Source organism: Nelumbo lutea, chromosome 2, assembly GCF_056320005.1.
Source record: "Nelumbo lutea isolate HS-2025 chromosome 2, American lotus-T2T, whole genome shotgun sequence".
Classification (NCBI taxonomy): domain Eukaryota; kingdom Viridiplantae; phylum Streptophyta; class Magnoliopsida; order Proteales; family Nelumbonaceae; genus Nelumbo; species Nelumbo lutea.
In genome coordinates, this window is record NC_142685.1 from 96,589,384 (window position 1) to 96,605,284 (window position 15,901).

General features: G+C 46.0%; 1 pseudogene; it reads right to left on the reverse strand.

The window, feature by feature from the left end:
• Positions 1 to 718: 718 nt before the first annotated feature.
• Positions 719 to 10,599, reverse strand: LOC148872192 (cytochrome P450 89A2-like; annotated as a pseudogene).
• Between the last annotated feature and the right edge of the window lie 5,302 nt (positions 10,600 to 15,901).

Below are 15,901 nucleotides of genomic sequence, written 5' to 3' on the forward strand. Positions count from 1 at the left end.
TATAAAAAATAGCCCAATCTGACACCTAGTGTAGTACCATAATCGAGTCTAGGGGTCAGGTGTAACATTTCAGTTTTGCCCATCTATCTCCAAGGTCCAGGGCAATACTGGAATTTGGTCTAGTTCAGGGTTTTAAGAAAACCCACACTTCATGTACCTCAGGTCTCACCCTGGTAGCTGAGACAAGCCACCCCAACCAACTTGGCGGCACATCAATGTCAGCCTTGGTGGGATAAATCTCCCCAGATCTATCCAATGGTTGTGAAGATTCTAAATTAATACGAATCTCATAAGTGTTCAGTTTAAGGGTATATCACAGAAACACACCAATATAACACAAATCAATTATGCACTTTATTCATTTACAATAAATGACATAATGTACATTAATCTGATTGGGGCTAAGGGCATACCCTGTTTAACATTCAAAATCCTACATACAATACAGTTTTACCCCCTTTAGTGTGTTAGATTCTCCCACCTCACTATTTCCAAATTCCAACTATAAAAACAAATAAAAAATTGACATGTGTGCAGGTGGGTGCCTTCATATGCACTCGGATGAGCTGGAGACAAAATCATACTCACCCAGCTGAACTACCAATCACAATTGAACATACCGGTGCTTAGTATGGGCCCCATGTGGGACCTAGTTGTTCTGAACACTGGCATGTTCAATCATGATAGGTAATTCAGCTGGGTGTGCATGTTTTTGTCTCTAGCTAATCCACTCCCCCTTCAGGTATGACATCTTCTACAGGTCTTCCTCTTTGATCACTCCGTCGGAGTTTACCACTCCTTCGATCTCTAAGAACTACTTTACTTTGCTTGGATATGTGGATACTTCTCCAAGTTTGCCATGACCCACTGCAATGTGGTGAATGATGTATCTATGCCGATGGTTAGAAATTCCGAGCACAAGCTCACTATCTCATCCTCCATCAGCTTCCTTCCTCCATCTGGGATTTGAAGGCTGAGCAATGTATCGACATAGCAGACAATGGTCTCATCATTTTCCCTTCGTTGTTCTATAATTTCTTCTCTTGCTCTTGTCAGGCTCTTATTAGAGGAATAAGAACGCTTTCCTGATTGTGCCTTAGCTAATAGAACTTGTTCCACTTCTTTCTGAACATAATCTTTCCCAATCTTGGCATGTAAGCCAGTACACTAAATCGACCAAAACTAGTATTCATCTTCCTTTGAACGGATTTGACATCTTTGATAATCTTCTCATCAAGCTTTTCTCCAAAGAACATGAGCACCAACAAGCAAAACATGCATATTGTAACTGATACATGACATGAATGGGTTGTCCCAAATTAGTTTGTTCTTTGAGGTTGCTGGTTAGTGATGTAGGCGCTTATAGCTCAGGCCAATGGCACACACGCGCATGGCGAAAGGCGGCACGTAGTGCGGATCCAATGAGAGAAGAGGTTGGCGTGCGACGCAGGGCCAATAGCGCGATTGCACACAGCAACCTCAAATGGGCGTGCCCTCAAGGCCTAACAACATCCTGGCCATCCGCATCCACTTACCTCTAGGCGGTCTCAAGCATAAAAAGGGGGTGACCCCCTCAAGGTAAAGATCTAGACTCCTTATTCCTAAGAACTTCCTCGCCTCCCTTGTGATTTCGTCTGAGCATCCCAACCTTAGGCCTCGTCCACTTCTCTTCATACCCTTACTAACTTGACCATCGGAGTCCCCATCACGGGTTAGCACTCGGGGCCTCTAATGTCTCCTCTCTCTCTTCATGAGTCTGACCTACCAGCCATCGGCCACAGTGGACCTCGGACTCATCAATCAACCCTTGGCTCAGAAGTGGATTTACCTTGTTGCCTTTGGCTCATCCTAGGCAGCAACAATTGGCACCATTTATGGGAATTTCGCTAAGACTTCCCTCAAATGAACTTATACTCTAAAACTTGTCTTAAAAAAGTAACTCCTAAGCTTCAACCAAGAGGGAAAGAAACACCAAGAATGCTCATAACTTGGTCATGGACCAATTCCAAGTGGTCCTTGACTAGCTCAACAACCTCGCACAGAGTCTAGATGATGTGGGGCGCCCAATAGAAGGCCGCCCTTAGGGTGGTCGCCCCGCTGGAAGCCTTGGGGCACCATGGCGGATGAGTGTCTCTAGACCCATTAGCTATTGGCCCAGTCAGATCCAACAAGGCCGACCCCACAAAGTCCAATAGTAGTCGATGTGCTAGTCAGCTGCCAAGGACCTCCCGACCCCTTAACCGACGAGGGGACAAATCAACATAGTCTCGTGGTCACCTCTGAGACCAAGGACACCTCCACCAACGAGAAAGCCCTTGGGACGAAGGCGAAAGATAGGGCCACCACAGCCCCCCTTCAAGGGCCGAGGACCAATGCCATGCCTCTCCCTCTCATGTCTTGGACAAAACCCAGATGCGAGCATTGCCTAGGACTTGATTTGTGAAGGGTGGGGGATCTCGTGGGTGAGATTCCATCGGAAGAGATGCAAAAGTGGGTCGTAGGGCTGGTTGCTAGAAATTACACGGTTGGGTGCGAGAGCTCGAGGACGATCAGTGAAGGTGGCGCCATAGTGGATGAGAGCCTCATGTGCGAGCTCATGGTTGCAATGAAGATGGCTAGGCAAGAGCCAATTTGATGCTTGACGGTGGAGCCATACTTGGTGTGTAGATTGCAAAGAATGATTTCAATCTCCTATAAGGATTTAGCAATCCATAAGAAGTTTCCTATGATGGGCATAGTAAAGGGACCTGGTGGGAGATTCTGCAATGCAGTGAGAGGCGAGGATTAGACTAAGACTGGGGAAGTTGACACCTGATAGGGCGCGATCTGGCTACACCTAGTTGGAGGGCAATTTGAACTCCAATTGGGCAGCGAGCTCGATCAATCTGCAAAACAGTGGCTCAGAGAACCCGGGGTAGCTAACCCGGTGAGGTCACTCTGATACTTAAGTTAGTACCTATGTTGTGAATGCGAGCTGAATGCTTGAAAGCTTGAGTACTAGTCAATAGAGTAATCACGCGTACCTTTGCCTTGAGGTTTCATGTCTATATACTGGAGTACGGGCCTTACGAAAGAGATCCGGGATCTCCGGGTTGTGGAGATAAGGTTTGTTCCGCTTCAGAAGGAGAGTAATGGGCTCATAAGGTTTATCGTTTACCTCTGATTCAAGCGGAGCTGGGACAAGTTCTCATCGTGATCTCGGGAAATTCGGGATCTGTTGGGTCATCGTGATCTTGAGAGATTCGGGATTTGTTGGAGAACCCTTTGGAGTCAGTTATGTAGCATTTTGGCTCATTAGCTCTGAGCTGGAACTTTGATTCTTTAGTCCCGAATTGGACTGCGAGTTGAGGTGCCTCTACATTGAGGTGGGTTTTGGGCTGAGGTGGCTGAATACCCGAACTGCAAATGTTGCGAACTAGGCTTGCCTGGCTGAGTTGTCATCTTTCGATCAGATCATGCCTATGCGTCCCCTTCTTGTCAGGTCGTGCCAAATCACTCTTCATCAATTGCCCCACTCCTCGTGCCAAGGGTCCTACCCGATGCGGGGAGTTCGTGAAGAGTCCAGGTGGATTTGGTGTGACGTTTAGTCAATTTGGAGGGAAAACCATTGGTCGGGCTTGTTCAATTGTCTGGCTCAACCAAGAAATGACCCAGGTCATGTCTCAAGCGCGCGCGGATGTCACACTATTTATAGCTTTCGCGGACGCCAAAGAGCACGCTCAACAGATTTCATCCTCGAGTAGCGTGCAGCCAGTTTTCATGGGAGCCGTTGGATCGTACAAGTCTCAGCCATTGATTGCCAAATGCGGTGGACTATAAATAGGGGGCCGTAGAGCCCATTACCTTCACCATAAATCATGTAATTGAGCTCTCCTGAGATCGCATCGAAGTGTTTCAGCTCATCACTCTTCCTTTTGTGTCCGAGGTCATTGTCGTCCTTTAGGTGAGTTCGTCTTCTTTCATTAGTTGCTCCCCTTTCCTTTTCCTGTCCAGTATGTCTAGTGCTAGCATATATAGGTTACTTAGTGATTCTAGTGAGCCTGAGGGTGCCAAGGTGCGGTCCTCGGCTCCCGCTGGTGAGGTCAGCTCTTCGCTAGAGAGCTCCTTTTTAGACCTCTTAGGGGAAACACCTTTACCTGATGTTGAGCTATCTCGGCTTGAGGAACTTGAACCTCAGGAAGAACGACCGACCTCTAGAGAGGGGGTCCCATCTTCTTCTCTAGGTCGAGATCCGGATGACTTCGGCCCTTCCACGATGACCTCAGACAAATTGCTGTCCTTGGTAGCTCATTACCGTCTTCCCGACACCCTTACCTTTAGTATTCCTTTGGGTCAATACCCTTGGGTTCACGGTCACAACAAGCTTGCGGTTTTTGAGGCACAACTCGTAGCTAGGTTACACTTCCCGCTCCACCTTTTTGTCAGAGAAATCATTAAGTTCTTCGACATTACTATTGACCAGTTACACTTGAACTCCACCCGAACCATTGTTGGCAAGATTTCACTGTTCCATGAGTATAATTGACCTCTTACCATAGACATCTTTAGTTCGATTTGCTCCATCAAGAAGAACTCTTCTTGCCTGCGCGGGGACACCCTACAAAGTTATTACATTTCCCCTCGCCCTGGGTTCAAAGTTTTGTTCGGTAACCCAAACAAAGTACCAGCCTGGAAGAGAAGGTACTTCTTTGTTCGGAACCTTGAGGGATGGCCATTCCCGACTCACTGGCGAGTGGCCATTAAGTACCCTGGAGTGAGGTTAGATGCTGAGACTAGGGCAGTCGTTAATTCTTGGAGGGACCTCAGCCTTGAAATGAAAGATTTCTTGGCTAAGGAAAAGCTTGTACGAGCTGGGCTGAGTCCTCCTAGTGGACCTCCACCTCAACACACGTATCGCTTTTCCTTTTTTATTTTTGCACTTTCTTCAGTTCGTGACTAACTTTTTTCTTTTTTTTTTTTTGCAGAAGCTATGATGGGTGTTGAGGTAGCAAACCTTCTACAAAGCATTCAGAAGGTTAAGAAGAGGAAGGCCTCAAAGAGGTCCCGTTGGGAGGAGTCAGTCCTTTGGTTCCTGTCCAACCCGAGGTCGCTGTGGCAGAGCTAATCTCGGCCGAGCTCCCAGAGGAGGAGGTCTGCCCCCAGCCTCTAGTTGTTGACCTGGACGAGGACCAGGACGAGGGGGCCCCACCTCACGAGCCCGTGGGTACATCAGTGCTCGAGCCTCAGCCCTCGAAGGAGAGCATAATGACTCTGCAGCTCGGGCTTCTCAAGAGCAAGGATGTCGTGTTTCCTGCAGAGGTCGCGGAGTGGGTTGACATGCCAACGAGTCAGCTCGGAGGAAGAGCAGCTAGTTACCGTATGGTGGTGAGTAACCTGCCCCTTTGTTTACTTCCTTATTCTTTTGTTAATAGTGCTTACGTCTGTTTTCTGTTTGCCACGTGAACTCCGCTATTCATTCACTTGTCTACCAGTCCGAGATCAATTTGAAGCGAGTCCGTGAGACCGAAGAAAACGCTCGGAAACTTTACCACGAGTTGGATTTAGCTCAGGTTGAGGTTCTTCGAGCCAAGAAGGGAGCTTGAGGCTATGATTAAGGAACGCATCGAGATCCTTGACACCGCCATCCAGGAGGCGCGGGTTCAAGAGAGAGATCGCGCCGTCAAGGAGTTCAAGGAGTCCCCAGAGTTTCATGAACTCCAGGTCGAGTATGGATCTAACTCGTACCGGTCATGCTTCAAGCTTTGCAAGTGGCTGATGCGACGAAAGTTTCCCGAGCTCGACTTTGGATCTATTTTCATGTCGGCCATCACTCCTGAGATGGCAAAGGAGGCTGACGAGGAACCCGACTCCTCCAAAGGGGAGAGTGACGGTGAAATTCTTGAGGCGAGGCCGTCAAGCGAAGTAGGCTGAGAGGATGTGTAGGAGGACCACATGGAAATCGACCTACCTGCTGGAGGGGATTCTAGCAGATCGGATGTTTAGACGTGCCTCTTTTCTTGGACCCCCTTACATATAATGTACATCTCGGGCCTTCGAGCTCAGTTATAGTAAATTTTTTTTTGTACTTGAAGTTCTACATCAATGAAATATAAGTGTTTTGCAATCTTTGTGTGTAAATTTTTTCTAAGTGTGGATTACTCCCGAGCTAGGGTACTAAACCAAATAGGAGTGAACTTGTTCCTAAGTATAGTTTTCTCCCGAGCCGATGAGATTGACTCCAAGTAGGAATAACCTCGTACCGTTGTACGCCGAGGTGGGCAGACATTGTAGTGTATATACCCGACCTGTCTGCGCATGGGCTACTCACTTGCTTAAGTGTTGCTTATCCCTTAGCGTCGAGCTAATGAGCCTGACCCCAGGTGGGATTAACCTTATTTTGTATGCTGAGGTAAATTAGACACTGTAGGGTTTGCACCCGAGCTGTCTATGCCTCATAGGCGAGTAAGACTTGTCTGCCTATGACAAAGAGGCGACTAGGACTTGTCTGCCTATGTCAAAGAGGCGATTAGGACTTGTCTACCTATGCCAAAGAGGCGACTAGGACTTGTCGTAGTGCCGAGGTCTTCTATCAGCTCGACGCCATAGCCCTTTGGCTTCTGGGAGTGACTCGCAGTCCTCTCTCCATTCAGTTGTCTTTTTCGACCAGTTCGGTGGTCACATAGACTTGAGGAAATTTTTCTTTTAAGTTGTAAGTTCATAAGTAGTACCTTCTTAGGTTATCGATATTCTATGCTCGAGGTACTTGCTTTCCTTCCAAAGTCTCAAGCACATATGTGCCTTCCCCAAATACCCACTTGACTCGGTATGGACCTTCCTAATTCAGGTACCATAACCTTCCGAAGAACCAGGTCGCCGATGCGGAAGTGTCATTTTCTTACCTGTGCGTTATAGTACTGAGCTACTCTTTGTTGGTAAGTTGCGGTCCAAATGTAAGCCAGGTCTCGTACCTCTTCTACTAGGTCTAGGTTGGTATGGAGCTTGTCACCTTTCGTTTCCTCATCATAAGCCTCCAATCATAATGTGGACACATCTATTTCTGTTGAGATCACTGCTTCTGTACCATACGTGAGGTTGAAAGGGGTCTCACCCGTCGCGGTCTTAATAGTAGTTCGGTAGGCCCAAAAGACACTGGGCAGTTCGTCTATCCACAATCCCTTGGCTCGAGCTAAGCGAGCTTTCAATCTGCGAAGTATCGCTTTGTTGGTTACTTCTGCTTGCCCGTTCTCCTAGGGGTGTGCACCGAGGTAAAATTTTGTTGAATACCCATTTTGGCACATCGGTTTTGAAACTTAACATCTTCGAACTATTTCCCATTGTCGGATATCAGCACTCGAGGTAGTCTGAAGTGACATACTATGCTTTTCTAGAAGAAATTTTGTATGCTGCGGGCTGTGATCGTTACCAAGGGTTCAGCTTCCACCCACTTTGTAAAGTAATCTACTGCTACAACCAAGAACCTCCTCTACCCTATTGATGGGGGGAAAGGACCAAGGATGTGGATTTCCCACTGCGCGAAGGGCCACGGGCCAGTGAAGTATTTCAAATCAGCAACAAGTTGATGGTGAATGTTGGCATGCCTCTAACACCTGTCACATTTTTTTAGAGCTCGAGTGCATCCGCCTTCATCAAGGGCCAATAATAGCCTTGCCTTAACACTTTCTATGCGAGAGCTCTACCCCCCAAGTGTCCGCCGCACAAGCCTTCATAGGTGTCATGAAGTACATGCTCAACTTCTGAGGGTCACAAGCAGCGTAGATAAGGGAGCGTGAAAGGCCTTTTATACAATTGTCCGTCTATAAGGACATATTTAGCTGACTGGCGCTCTACCCTTCAGCCTACGTTATATTCTGCATGTAGGGTCCCGTGAAGTAGATAACTCACGAGTGCGTCGATCCAGCTTAGTTCCGCTTGTTACACGGGAGTGACCTCTTCTGCCCCCCGAGAATGCTGGGCCGAGGTAGGTCCTCTATGTACACAGTTCGCGTGGTGTTGCTGCTCATGCTAGCTAGTCTTGACAAGGCGTCAACCTCAACATTCTCGGACCTCGGAATTTGTCTGATGAAGTAGGAGACGAAGCTGCGCAGGATCTCTCTGACTTTGGCAAGTAAGCTGTCATAGTGGGGTTGCGGGATTCGTACTCACCAGTGACTTAGTTAACCACTAGTTGTGAGTCATTGCATACAATGAGGTGCTTTGCTTTCATTTCCCTTGATAAGGTTAACCCGAATACCAATGCTTCATATTCTGCCTCGTTGTTTGATGCCTTGAATCCGAACCAGAGAGCATATTCCAACTTCACCTCGCTTGGGCCATACAATATCAGTCCTGCATCGCTTCCATATTGGTTGGACGAGCCATTAACGTGGAGGATCCAGGGCTCCTCGTCCCAAGTCGGTTACACTCTGACCGGGACTAGCACCGCACTGGTTGAAGCTCCCACCGTGTGGTCGAGCTCGGTCAGCTCGGGGGTTGTTGTGCTGAGCATGCATTCTACTACAAAATCGACCAAGACATGAGCTTTGACTGCTGGTCGAGGCTCATACTAGATATTGTATATGCTCAGTTCAATGGACCACTTCGTTAATCTCCTAGACACCTCAGGTTTGAGCAGAATCTGCCTCAAGGGTTTGTTGGTGAGAACAACGATAGTGTGGGCCTGGAAGTACAAGCAATGCTTTCAGGCTGCTATGATTAGTGCATATGCTAATTTCTCAATCTCCGGATACTTGGTTTTTGCTTCCTGCAAAATTTTGCTAATATAGTAGATGGGTCGTTGGACCCGATCTACTTCTTTGATCAATACCGAACTAACCACTTCATCGCTCGCAGAGAGGTATAGCTTTAACACATCCCCTTCTTCGGGTCCATTTAAAATTGGGGCAGTACCTAAGTATCTTTTTAGCTCATCAAAGGTGAGCTGGCATTCTTCAGTCCATTCGAAGTCTTTACTCTTTTTTATGGCTTTAAAAAAGGGTAAGCACCGGTCTGTCGATTTGGACTTGAAGCGGCTCAGGGCAGCTATCTGGCTACTCAACCTCTAAACCACTTTTATTTTGTTGGGTGGTCTCATATCTAGAATGGCTTTTATTTTGTGTGGATTGAACTCGATGCCACATTGGTTGACTATATAACCTAGAAATTTGCTCAAAGTGACTACAAAGACGCACTTGTTTGGGTTCAACTTCATATTATATCTTCGTAAAACTTGAAAAACATTCCTTAAATCATTCAACAAAGAATTTGAAAACTGGGTCTTCACAACCATGTCATCAACATAACATTATTGTCGATTAATGGCTCAAAAATCTTATTTACAAGGCACTGGAATGTTGCCCTAGCATTTTTTAATCTGAAGGGCATGACCTTGTAACAGTATAACCTGAGCTCAATTATGAAGGCAGTCCTCTCTTCATCAGCAGGATCCATCCTAACCTGGTTGTAACCGGTATCGGCGTCCAATAATCTCAGCAACTCATGCCCTAAGGTTGCGCCCACTAGGCGGTCAATCTTGGGTAGCGAGAAACAATCTTTTAGGCAAGCTCTATTCAGGTTGGTGTAATCGATGCACATGCGCCACTTGCCATTGTCTTTTTTCACTAGAACTGGGTTAGCCACCTAGCTCAGGTAATGGACTTCCTTGATGAAGTCTACCGCGAGGAGGTTCCCAACCTCTTCATCAACTACCTTCCAACATTCCGGGGCGAGGTTGTGCTTCTTCTGCCTTACAGGCCTAACTAAAGGGTCGGTATTCAATTTGTGAGTTATAATTTTTTAATCAATTCCGGGCATTTCTGCTGCGGACCAAGCAAAAATATCTAAGTTTTCGAGTAAGAAACTTACTAGCTGGGAGCAAAATGGTTCATTGATTAAGGCACCGATCTGGAGAGTCTTGGTTAGTTCGTCAGCAGAGACTGATATGTGGACCGTCTCCTCTCTCGGGGCAGCTCGCTCGTCGGTATACTCTGCTGGTCGCTCGAGATCGACATCCTCTACTAGCTTTGCTTTTCCTTTTAGAGCAGCCACATAGCACTTGTGTGATTCGAGCTGGTTGCCTCGCACGACTCCCACTCCGTAATCAGTTGGGAACTTCATCACCAAATAGTAAGTGGATACTACCACACGTAGAACATGCGTGATGGGCCGACCTACTATGGCGTTGTAGGGGGAGGGAATCGTGACTACCAGGAATGTGTACTCAAATCGCACAATGTTTATCCATGTGCCAGCTTCCATAGGTACTGTGATTCGACCAAGAGGTCTAACCTCCTTGCCACTGAACCCTAACAAAGGAGTATCTACCAGTTTTAGGTCGCTCTACCGTAATTGTAATTTGTCGAAGGTCTCCTTGAAGAGTATATCTGTCGAGCTGCCTGAGTCTACCAAGATGTGCTTTACCTCTAAGTCATTAATTCGTAACTTCACCACTAGGGCATCGTCGTAAAGGTACTGGATCCCGCGTTCATCATCCCCAGTGAAGTATATTGGTTCTTCAAGCCTAGGTCGCTTTGGCAGGTTTTCCTCTTCATTCTCTAACTCACGGACTAAGGTCCTCCCAGCTGCTGATGTACATCCGGCAATGATGGACCCGCCGGTGATCATGTTAATTACCCGCGGATCGGTCTTTCCTCTAGCAACTGTCACGATGGTTGCTCATTCTGCCTATTGATCTTGGGGCCATTCCTCCTTTGCTCCCCTTGTCGATCTATTTTTCCTCTCTCTTCTCGCAAGATGAAGTTCTTTAGGTATCTACGTTGGATAAGTTCCTCGATCTTGTCACGAAGATTCTTGCAATTCTCTGTGTTGTGTCCATGATCTCGATGAAAATGATAGTAAACATTTGGATTTCTTGTTGTTGGGTCTCCCCTTAGCCTGGGTGGCCATTTGACGAAGGAGGAGTCCTTAATGGCCATTAGGATCTCTCCTTAGCGTTCAAAGGTGTGTAGCTCGTTCTCTCCACAGGTGAGGTTCTGGAGCGCTGACCTGATTTACGAGTTCGCGAGGGGGATCGACTTCTTGAGTTGTTTCTTACCCTGCTCTGGGACTTGCTTTTCTTCCTTTTCGGTCCACCATTGCTCGTTCCTTCATTACCTCTCTTCCTCTTTTCCAGCGATGGGTTGTTGATCTTTTGATTGATCTCCTCCTCAGTACCAATGAACTGATATGCTAACTTAAGGAATTCGGTGATGTCCTTTGGTTTGTTAGCTACCACATGCCACTTAAACTCTTTGTGGTTGTACCTTTCTTTGTTGCAGTGTCGTACCGTCGAGTCAAGGATTAGTATCTACAGACAAGTGTTGTTGAAGCGATTGATATAGCTTCTAATCGATTCTCCTTCCCTCTGAACCACATTTAGAAGGCTTTCCCGCGATTTCAAACACTTCTTGCTAGTAATGAAGTGCGCAGTGAACAAGTCGGCGAACTGGGACCAACTTTTGATGGAGCCCGATGCGAGATTTCAATACCAAGTTCAGACTACCCCCTTAAACATAGTAGAGAAGGCTACACACATGCAGGACTCATCAGCCCCAGTTAGGTGCATCTGAGACTATAAAGAGTCCACATGGTCATTGGGGTCAAACGACCCGTCATACTTGTCTAATGGGGGCATTTTAAAATCTTTTGGCATTGGAGTTGCCAAGAGCTCGGGAGACTAAGGGGATGATTGACAAAGTAGTGGAGGCGTAGTCTTTGTAGCCACCGAGCTCGCTTCTTCCTTTCCTTTGGTTTGCTCTTCTCGCTGGCCTGGCTTCACTGGCGGGTTGTTCCTGGCCGAGGTGCGGCATGTTTTGTGACATCGCCGTTGCTGCTTCTTCACCAGCTCGGTGTTGGTACTGTTCACTTTGGTCTAGTCTGGTACTTCGGCATTGTCGCGAGGTAGATCCTAGTTCCTTCTCGTTGGATTCTCTTGGTTGCGGGGCTCGAACTGGCTATCTAGAGGGACGGAGAGGTCTTGTCTCAAGTTCACACCTCGAACTCCAAACTGGTTATTATCTGCTCTCGTGCCATCATTTTTTTCTATGAGTACCGAGGCAGATTGGGCTGACTATCCCCAGACCTGTTTCTGAGATTTCCTTGCGAGGCTGGAGGAGTGTGTTGACCGTCTCTCCTTCCACGGGGCGAAACCTGACTTCTAAGAGGAATCGGTACTTGTGAGGTCTCTTCGCCCCGATGGGGAGATTGGTTAATGTTCTAGTTAGTTCCAGGCCGATTTGGGTTCTGGCCCTGACAGGACCCTGAGTGCCGAGGTGGAACCGGCTACAGGTTTAGCTGTAGTGGAGGGAACTGGTGTTGATACTATTGGTATTGCTGGAATTGTTGGACCTGCTGCATCTGGATCTGTATTGCCCAGACGCACTGAATGAGGTCATGGAACTGGGAATTCTCGATTCCGGGGGGAACCACGGATGGCTCAGAGAAAGTTGCACCTACCACTCGGGGGAGTGGGATGCTCACTTGCGTGGTGCTCGGTGGTGCGGACAGTGATGGGACTCCGAACACTATAAATGGAATAGTGAACTAGCCGATGCACACCGTAGGAACTTGGGGGAAGGTTGACTGCTGGGCTTGCCCCCCGATGACGTTCATCTCGACACTTTTTCCGGTGTGGTTGGAAGATGCCAGTGAGGTTGAGATTAAGTTTGAAACTGTAAAGAGATAGGGATGACCTTTCGATCGTTTCCCACAGATGACGCCAATTGATAGTGCGCGATCTGGCTACTCCTAGCTGGAGGGCGATCCAAAATCTAATTGGGCAGTGAGTTGGATCAATCTACAAAACAATGGATCAGAGAACCCGGGGTAGCTAACCCGGCGAGGTCGCTCTAATTCTTAAGTCAGTACTTATGCCGTGAATGCGAGCTGAATGCTTGAAAGCTTGAGTGCTAGTGAGTAGAGTAATCACGCGTACCTTTGCCTTGAGGTTTCATGTCTTTATATACTGGAGTGGTCGTGGGCCTTACGAAAGAGTTTTGGAATATCTGGGTTGTGGAGATAAGGTTTGTTCCATTTCTGAAGGAGAGTAATGGGTTGATAAGGTTTATCGTTTACCTCCAATTTAGGCGGAGCCGGGACGAGTTCTCATCGTGATCTCAGGAAATTCGAGATACGTTGGGTTGTCGTGATCTCGAAAGATTTGGGATTTGTTGGGGAAGCCTTTGGAGTCGGTTATGTAGCATTTCAGCTCATTAGCTTTGAGCTGGAACTTCGATTCTTTAGTCCCGAACTGAATTGGGTGTCAATGTGTCTCTACACCGAGGTGGCTGAATACCCGAACTCCAAATGTTGCAAACTAGGCTTTGCCTGGCTGATTTGTCATCTTTCGATTAGATCGCGCCTATGTATTCCCTTCTTGTCAGATCTGCCAAATCACCCTTCATCAACACCGATCAGTGATCAGACTTCTTACAAACGATTTTTGCTTTTTTGTTCAAGTAAAGAGGAGTGGAGATGGCTAATTATTTATTCTAAAATACTTTATTTCTTTTGGAAATTCTTTATGCCTAATAAGGAGTACGGTGTTCGAGAGAGTTTACAGTTCATTGTCTGACCACTGCCCAAACGTCATCTGGGTTTCTGAATGTGTGTTTGGTGGGAGATGGAAACCATGAGATAGGGTAGATTGGCACGTGAAAAGCCAATCATGTGCAAAAGTAGAGTAAACAAAAGTAATTTTAACACATCGTGGGTGGACCGTTTCCTCGACTTTGACTAATGACTACCGGAGCAAAAGTTCTTTCCTTGCCCATCAAGTATTCTTGTACTCCAAGTATAGAAGTTCATTTTATTTATTTATTCTTTATGTAAAGTTATCCCTTTTATGTTTTGGGATAGGGATTGCAATTTCACGGGAGTTTTTGGGTATTTGACTCGAATTTAATAGGATTCGTTTATCAAAACCTTACGGGGTTTGAGATTTTAGATTAAAAATCAATAAGATTTGGGTTTTGACTTTAAGGTATCAGTATTCATACTTAGGGTGCATAAATATAAACTTATTATATTTAATATCATGCACAAATTTATAAATTTTAAGTACTAAGAAAATTATTCTATTATTAATATTTTATTTGTATAAATTTTTTGAGATTAAAATCATCATTTGATGTAAATTTGGATTTCATTAAGATATAAAATGCTAATTTTAACTTTTAATTTTTAGTTGGCATTGTTAATCGTATATATGTATTGATCGTTTTGATCAACACAAAAGTTAATAAAATCTATTTTATAATTAATTTATTTGAATTCAAGTCACACTATAAGCCTTAAGGTACTTTTTTAGTAGAAAATGTTTGGTCAAGGGTAGGGCAATTTATACGGGTACCCTACCCGTTCCCATTCCTATTTTACAATCCATCTCTCCACTATGGACTCCCTAAACTTTCTTTTTTTTTTAATCACTGTCCCAAACTTTCACTCAATTTATAACACAAACCACTCCAATTGGTTTTTAAGAGACGGGATATGCCCTAAAGAGTATTTTGAAATCCTAAAATTGTCATTTTCTTTGTTTGTAAGATGCTTTTACCTGCCATTAATATTATTAAAAAAATATTTTCAATAAATATATACAACAAATGAGCAATTTTGTAACTGCCCATTCATTTTCAACACCGTCAGAGTGGACCTAGTGGTGGAAAGTTTGACACAAACGAGCCAGCATGTTCATATTTCATTGGGGGTAATTTTTAGGGAACACGAGATTAGGTCATTATTTCTAGAAACCGTCGGATCAAGAATTTTAAAGTTAATGCAATCCATTTGTTGACTTTTATATAATTTTAATTTTTTTCTCTTCTTCCGTTCCATCATTGTCTTTATTTTTTTTCATGATACTAGACTACTAGTCGTGACGCATGTGACATATGTGATTTGTTAAAAAAAAATTGATGAAGAAGAAGATTTATGAAACTCCAAAGTTTTTTAATTGCCAAATAGAATTATTTAAAATATTATTATATCAAGAGGAGCCCCTAAAATTTATTAGGTATTCGGGTTATTGCTGAACTGGCCCTGTGAGATGCGTGGCTGTCCAATTGTCGCTCTGCAATGTCAAATACGGGGCCCTGAGTGCCGAGGTGGAACCGGCTATAGGTTTAGCTGTAGTGGAGGGAACTGGTGTTGATACTGTTGGTATTGCTGGAATTGTTGGACCTGCTGCATCTGGATCTGTATTGCCCAGACGCACTGAATGAGGTCATGGAACTGGGAATTCCCGATTTCGTGGGGAACCACGGATGGCTCAGAGAAAGTTGCACCTACCACTTGGGGGAGTGGGATGCTCACTTGCGTGGTGCTCGGTGGTGCGGACAGTGATGGAACTCCGAACACTGTGAGTGGAATGGTGAACTGGCCGATGCACACCGTAGGAACTTGGGGGAAGGTTGACTGTTGGGCTTGCCCCCCGATGACGTTCATCTCGACACTTTTTCCGGTGTGGTTGGAAGATGCCAGTGAGGTTGAGATTAACTTTGAAACTGTAAAGAGATAGGGATGACCTTTCGATCGTTTCCCACAGATGACGCCAATTGATAGTGCACGATCTGGCTACTCCTAGCTGGAGGGCGATCCGAAATCTAATTGGGCAGTGAATTGGATCAATCTACAAAACAATGGATCAGAGAACCCGGGGTAGCTAACCCGGCAAGGTCGCTCTAATTCTTAAGTCAGTACTTAACCGTTTCCCGACAACCACACACAGTTGCACTACACAATCGCCCTACACCGCGCACACTAAACACACACACGCTAAGTCATGGAGGAAGAATGCCCCCGCCCACCAAGGCCTGAAGGCGGTCGAGGAACTCCGCACTACCGCCGGCTTAATGGCTGTGCTAGTTGGGAAACGGTTAGCCCTAGAAGGGCCCCAAAGGCTCCCGAGACCAGAAACTGAGCGTCCCAT